The sequence below is a fragment of the Acomys minous genome (genome assembly GCF_964271855.1).
Source record: "Acomys minous genome assembly, chromosome: 13".
NCBI lineage: Eukaryota > Metazoa > Chordata > Mammalia > Rodentia > Muridae > Acomys > Acomys minous.
In genome coordinates, this window is record NC_140495.1 from 13,021,920 (window position 1) to 13,029,802 (window position 7,883).

Here is a 7,883-nt window from a genome sequence, read left to right on the forward strand (position 1 = left end):
CCAGACTAGAATCTTGCCTGACGGTGAGTCTGCACCCCAAGGTAGTGGACACCCCATGGACCCACTGAACATATAAATAAGCCCCACACCTTTGCTCCTCTGAAAGTTGTACTGCGCCATCACAAACTCCTACAGTCTAAACTCTGCGAGCATTACTGATGTGAATTACAGCTGAAGACGCAGAGCCTACACTTCCACACTGTCTAGACTCAGAGCTGACGCATGCTGCCCAGAGGACTGGTATCCAGGATCCATCCGCAGTGAAAGGTTTTTCCCTATGAAACCTGATACAGAAAGCTGAAGAGCTGGCTGTCCCACTAGACACTAGACGTGCAACATCAGAGTAGGGACACAGAATGAGACATCAAGTTAGCACGCCACCAAGGGAACACCAAGTCCCCAGTAACTAATCCCAGCAAAAAAGAAATTTATGAATTAACCTCAGTAGGAGTTCAAAATAATTATCTTCAAGAAATTCAGCAAAGTGTAGAAAGTGCATACGGATAACTCAATGCCATCGGGAAAACAACGTATTTAATTTGAGAGGGCTAAGTGACAGATATCATGAAAATGAACCAAGTAGAAATATTGAAACTGAGGAATTCAGCAAATTAAATAACCACAAACACACAGAGAGACCCAAGATTTTTTGCCATAGATGGGGTCAAGCAGAAGAAAAAAAAATGTCTGAGCCGGGCATGGTGGCACACGCCTTTAATCCCAGCACTCGGGAGGCAGAGGCAGGAGGATTGCTGTGAGTTCGAGGCCAGCCTGGTCTACAGAGTGAGTCTAGGACAGCCAGGGCTATTACACAAGATGGCAACACCAACCACGCACTGTGTCTGATTGGCAGGACCGAGCCTAGGGACTGATCTGGGAGCTACAGACCACACGGGCTGGAGTGCCCTGGGTGAGAGGAGTCCACCCTGTGTAGAGCACAAGCAAACAGATGGAACGAGAAATGATCATCCTGAGTGAGATAACCGAGACCCAGAAGGACACACATGGGATATACTCACTTATAATTGAATACTAACCCAACATAGAGGTCCTCTGAGTCTTAACTCTGGGGAGGATCAGGACAGATGCTAGGACTCATTGCTGGATTCCAGGTGAGAGTGGTATGGAAGAATGCGGGCATAGAAGGACCCAGAGGGTCCAGGAGCCCCACAAGAAGACCATCAAGGCTGGTGGATCTGGACCCAGGGGGGCTGCAGAGACTGCTGTACCAACCAAGGACAATGCTTGCAGTAAACCTAGACCCCCTGTTCAGGTCTAGCCAATGGACAGCTAATTCTCCAAGGCTGCAGGGAGAGTGGGAACTCTCTCCGACATGAACTCTGGTGCCCCCAATTTGATCACTTCCCCTTGGTGAAGAGGCCAAGCACCACTCAGAGGAAGGAGAAGCAGGCTATCCGGATGAGACCTGATAGGCTGTGGTCATATGATGGGGGAGGAGGTCCCCTTCTGTCAGAGGTCTAGGGGGGGGAGATGAATAGAACAAAAAGAGAGGGGGGGTGGGAAACAGGAAGATACAAGTGAGGGGATAACAATCGGGTTGTAATCTGAATAAAAATTTTTTTTAATCTTTCAAAAAAACCAACTGGGCAAAGTATGCACATTATGAGAGTTGAGAGGATGAAGAAAGAAACAGCAGTTATTTAATAATATAATAGCTGAAAACTCCCCAGATCTTGACAGGGATCCAGACAGCACCCAGATCCAAGATGTTTACAGGTCTCCAATTTATTCAACCCAAAAAAGTCCCCCACGGGACACAGTGTATTCAAACTGTACAAGCGGGCAGACAGTTCTAAAAGCGACAGCATGAGCCAGGGGTGAAGGGAGAAGAATCAGGAGTTCAAGGCCACTCTGTGCTACATGAGACCCTGTCTCAAAACTCCTCAATGAGTGAGTAAATAAATGCAGTAACAAAACAAGTCAGGCACGGTGGCTCACAAGTAACTCCGGCTGAGATGGGAGGGGCTCTGGGAACTGGAGGCTAAGTTGGGCTAGAGAGAGCAATTCAAAGCAGCCTCAGCTACAGGGTCAGACCCTTTATCAAAAACAAGAGAGGGGTTGTCAGGAATTGCTGTTCAGTTGGTAGAGTGCTCGCCTAGCACTCAGGAAGCCCTAGGCTTGGTCCCTAGCATGGCATGGAGCCCGTGGCAGACATTCCTGTAAATCCCAGCGCTCAGGAGGTAGACGTTTAAGATCATTCTTTGCTCTAAGTTGGGTTCAAGGCCAGCCTGGGCTACAAGAGAACCTAACTGAAAACAAACAAACAACAAACAAACAAACCAGACTGTTACACTTAGAATACAGCACACAGGAGGTGGAAGCAGGAGGATCTTGAGTTCAAGGCCAGCCTTGGCTACATAGCAAGACCCTGTTTCTTAAAAAAACAAAACAACAACAACAACAAAAAAAAACCAGTCAGGTGATTGAACAGGATATCTCACAGAAGGACATAATCCTGGATACCAGAGGTTTAGGTGGCTAGTGAGGAGGCAGAGAGGGAAGAAGTTGGCCAAAAGCTATGTAATCACAGGCAAAAAGTATGGAGAAAGAAATTCCAAAACAGGCCAACACAAAGAGACATAAGTAGGCAACGCTTGCCAGGAGGATGACAGGGAAAGGGTAGGTGGCTGGGGACAGTGGGAAATCAGGACAGATTGCTAACGGTTCTAGAGTTTCTTCCCTGGGTGCTGAGAATGTTCTAAAATGTGCTCTGGTGATAGTTGCTCAGCTCTGGGAACATACGAAAGCCATTGGAATGCGCACTTGAAATGGGCGAGTTGTATGATATGTGAATTATACCCCCAATAAAGATAGTTAAGAAAATAGAAAGTGCCCAGCGTTGAAACCACAACTGTGAAGCGTGGAACAAACAGCTCTCAGGCGAGCGGAGAGAAGCCAGTTAGGAAACGGAGCCAAAAACATAGGCAGATGCAAGGACAGGGAGAAGAGAGTCGACACATCAAAACCACAGGAACAGTTAGGAAAACTGCACAGAAAGGCAGCTTAGAAGAAATCAAAATCCTGAGCCAGGAGTGGTGGCTCGAGGCTGTAATTCCCAGCACTTGGGAGGATGAGAGAAGAACGTTAGGAGTTCAGGACTACAGAAGGGGCCATCCCATAAGCCCTGCTAGGAGCTCATTCGTCAACTATGAGGGGCTTCAAAGAGCACAGTGGCACACATCGTTAGTCCCAGCACTCAGGATGCAAAGGCAGGCAAATCTCTATGAATTAGAGGCCAGCCTGGTCTACGTAGCATATTTCAGGAAAGCCAGGGCTATACAAAGAAACTCTGTCTCCAAAAAACAAAATAATAATAATAATAATAAAGCAATAACAACTAGATGTTTCAAAAATGAGATAGTAAAAACATAAAATAGATGGAAAAAGAAAGTTTCAGGACTAAAGGAATAAAAGGTCCAGGTTTGGAGATTTAGCTCAGTGGTAGAGCACTTGCCTAGCAAGTACAAGGCCCTGGGATCGGTCCTCAACTCTGGAAAAAAAAAAAAAAGATCCAAGCACCTTGCATGTGACCATGTTCAGATGTGGGTATGCACACACTCGTGCGTACATATGTATAAATGGGGAGCAGAGGACAAGCTTGGGTGTCATGCCTTCCTGGAGCTGACCAGGTAGGCTACAATGCTTAGCTACCAAGTGTTCTCTCTGCCTTCCCAGTGCTGGGATTACCAGCATGTGTCACCAAGACTAGCACCAGAACTTATGGCCTCACACTAGAAAGGCCAGCACTTTATTAATGTTCCCCAGCCCCAAACAGCCTTACTGAAGTAAAAAAACAAAAACAAACAAACAAACAACAACAAAACCAAACAACAACAACAAAAAACCTGAAAGGAGTAAAGTATATTTTTCTTTTTTTCCTTTTTCTTTCTTTTTTAATTTTTAAAGTTTTATTTTATGTGTATATGTGTTTTGCCTACACATATGTCCATGCAGTGTGTGTGTGTGTGTGTGTGTGTGTGTGTGTGTGTGTGTGCGCGCGCTGCCAGTGGAGGCCAGAAGAGGGCATCAGATCCCTTGGTACTGGAGCAATGGGTGGTTGTGAGCCACCATGTAGGCGCTTGGAGCCGAGCACGCGTCCTCTGAAAGAGCTCTTAAATGCTGAGCCATCTCTCCAGCCCCTCTACTATGTTTGTAATATAAAATTTCTAACTTAAAAAGATTGTCAGCCGGGCGTGGTGGCGCACGCCTTTAATCCCAGCACTCGGGAGGCAGAGGCAGGCGGATCGCTGTGAGTTCGAGGCCAGCCTGGTCTACAAAGTGAGTCCAGGACGGCCAAGGCTACACAGAGGAAACCCTGTCTCGAAAACAAAACAAAACAAAACAAACAAACAAAAAAAAGATTGTCATCACAGAATAATTCATTGTAAGGAAAATGAGGATTAAATGAATTGGGATATCATTAACAATCAAGAGTAACTCAGCCAAGGACAGATGGGGTCTCTCAAACACAGACTTCAATAAATATAGGAGGAAATGTGCTTTTAAAATGCAAGAATGAGCCGGGCGTGGTGGCGCACGCCTATAATCCCAGCACTCGGGAGGCAGAGGCAGGTGGAGCGCTGTGAGTTCGAGGCCAGCCTGGTCTACAAAGTGAGTCCAGGACAGCCAAGGCTACACAGAGAAACCCTGTCTCAAAAAACCAAAAAAAAAAAACAAAAAAACAAGAATGCCTCAGGGTGGCTGGAGAGATGACTCAGCACAACGATAAACCGCTGTGGCGAGGACTGGGGTTAAGGTACCAGCATTCACATGGTGGCTCACAGCTGTCACTAACCCCAGCTCTAGAGGATCAGACCCCCTCTTCTGGCCTCTGAGGGAACTGCATGCCTGTGGTACATATACACATGCACTCAGACACATAACATAAAGTAAATTGATAAATCTAACAAAATTCATTAAAAAAAAATTCTGCACAATGTAGAAAATTGGAGGTTGTTTTGTTTTGTTTTGTTTGAGACAGGGTTTCTCTGTGTAACAGCCCTGGCTGTCCTGGAAATCTCTTTGTACACCAGGCTTGCCTCAAACTCAACAGAGATCCACCTGCCTCTGCCTCCCTAGTCCTGGGATTAAAGGTGTGCACCACCACTGCCCGGGTATGATTTTTTATTTGCATGTGAGGACTGAAGTGATAGCTCAGGGGTAAAAACACTTGCTGCCAAAGCTGATGACCTGAATTCATGGGACACACATGGTAGAGGGCACAGGAGAGATTCTTACAAGTTGTCCTCTGACCTTCATCCACACACCATGGCACATTCACACCACTTCCTACCACCTACCCACAAAATAAAGAAGTGTAAAGAGGGGGGGAAAAGTCACACCTTTAATTCCAGCACTCAGAAAGCAGAGACAAGTGGATCTCTGTGAGTTCAGGGCCAGCCTGGTCTACAGAGTGAGTTACAGGACAGGCAGGGCTACACAGAGAAACTGTCTTGGAAAAAAAAGAAAGAAAGAAAGAAGGAGTGAAGGAGTAGAGGAGAGAGAGAGAGAGAGAGAGAGAGAGAGAGAGAGAGAGAACACAAGACAGAGACACACAGAGAGAGACAGGAGAGAGAAAGAGACAGAGACAGGGAGGGAGGGAGAGAGGAGGTAAGGAGGGAGGGAGGGAGGAAAAGAAAAAAGTAATTGCCGATGGGAAGACTACAGCATGTTCCCTGGAAATTGCTTCCAAAGCGCTCCACGCGGAGGCACAGTGCACTCAGATCTGTTCAGAACCGGCATCGTGGGAGCCTTCTGCCCTTGGTTCAGGCATTGTCGGCTGAGAGAGTCGTTTCTAAACTGGGCAGTCCAAATGCCTCCACATCGCTGAAGGTTCTCTTTTTGTTTGCTTGCTTTGTTTTGTTCTAATCATGCATTCATTGTTTGAAACAGTTATACACACTACGGTTTCAAAACAAAAAAAAAAATCCCTGTCTCTGCTTCCTCGCCCGGGATGGCAGAGGACATGATTCATTGTTCACACGTTACACTTGGCTGCAACTGGAAACTGAACGAGTCCAGAGTACCGCAGGTCCAGGGCTGGGGACCAACAGGAACTGTTTTAGTGATGAGCCAGGCGGGGCTCTCAGAGGTGGTCTTGGTGGCTGGAGGGCGATGGAGGCCAGAAGTCCATTGGAAGACATTATCAGCAGGAATCTGCAGTCCAGACAGCGTGCCAGCATCAGGGGGCCGCCATGGGTGCGCAGCTGGCTTTCTTGGGCCCCTGGCCCATCTTTTGCTCCTCGGTTTGTGCATTCCCTGGCTCCTCCACCTTACTCTCATGGTACCCAGGATTTTACTGGGAAAAAGAAAAGGATTAGTCAGTCTTTTATGATTATCTAAAAGAAATAATTTAAATTTCATAAGCTCTTTGGGAGAGGTGGAGGTAGAAAGGTCTGGTATTCGAGGTCATCCTTAGGTACATAGAAAGTTCTAGGCCAGCCTGGACTACAGTCTCAAAAAAAAAAAATCATAAATTTTGAAAGTATATGCAATTAAAGTGAGCAAAAGTCTTTTAGCAGGAGTAATATAAACTTTTTTTTTAACATCAGAGTTTTAGTCGACATTGCCTTGAGTCGAAAATGCAGTCAAAATATCAATAGCATAGTATTCTTTTTATAATCTCTCACTTTTTCCAACCTCAGAGGGAGCTTGTTGTTTTTTTTCTTCTTTTGGTTGTCCCAAATGAAAGGCTGAAGGCGGCCATGTGGTGCATGCCTGTAATCCCAGCCCTCAGGAGGCTGATGTAGGAGGATTGCGGGTTGCTGTTTCCGTCAATATTGTTGAAAAATGCAGTTTAAATATCAACAACAATATTTTTTTACTCTATTGCTTTTTCCAACCTCAGAGGGAATTTGGTTCTTCCATTTCTTTCCTTCCTTTCGTCCCTTTTGGATAATTCAAATAGATGACTGAAGAAGGTGTTGGTAGCACATACCTGTTACCTCATGGCTTGGGCAGCTGATGGAGGCCAGATGGCTCAGCAGTTGAAGAGTGCTCTTACAGAGGACCAGAGTTCAGCTCCTGCCACCCACACCAGGCAGCTCACGCTCCGCCTGGGACTCCAGCTCCAGAAGGTTCCACAGCCTCTTCCGGCCTCTGTGGGCACCTGTACTCACATGCATAAACCAACACACAAGCATACATAATTAAAAACAAATAAATTCATTTGTTAAGTTATATATAGGCAAGGGGGGCACAAAACATACCAAATGGAGGAAGATACGATCTCCTAAGACAAATGCAAGTGAGCCAAGCAAAAAATTAATGAACCTCTTTTAAAAAATTAAACCACTAAGAGGAATAAAGCAGCATACAGACGAAACACAAGCAGTAGCAATAACAAATCAGAAAAGATATTCGATTAATAAAGCCACACACTCTTAAGAGCCAAGATTATTGGGTCCCCTGACTGCCTTCCCCCTCCCCTCTCTCTTTGGCTGCTAGCCGCACTGGCTCTTGACTCTGCACCTATGCACTGACCTTTTGACCCCATGACCCTAGATAATTCCATGTAATTCCTTTTCTTCTCTTCTGGGTCTGAGCCATAAACTGCAAACTTTTTCTGTAAATAGCCAGATCGTATTTTAGGCAAAGGAACAAAATTAAGAGTAAAATGTTAGGTTGTTACATACAAGAAAGAAAGAAAGGAGAAACCAATTTCTCCAGAGCATCTTACAGATTTAATTCAAAATATAAGATCTGAGCTTTTGGGTTGTTTTGTTTTGTTTGGCCTACAGGTCTGCTAAGAAAAAAGAATGGAATGTTTTAAGGGAGATAACATCAAAGTGTTCTCTGCCATTGAAGTAATTACAAATGTTCCATAAAAATTATTTCAGCTAAGTAGCAGTGGGGCCAGGGCT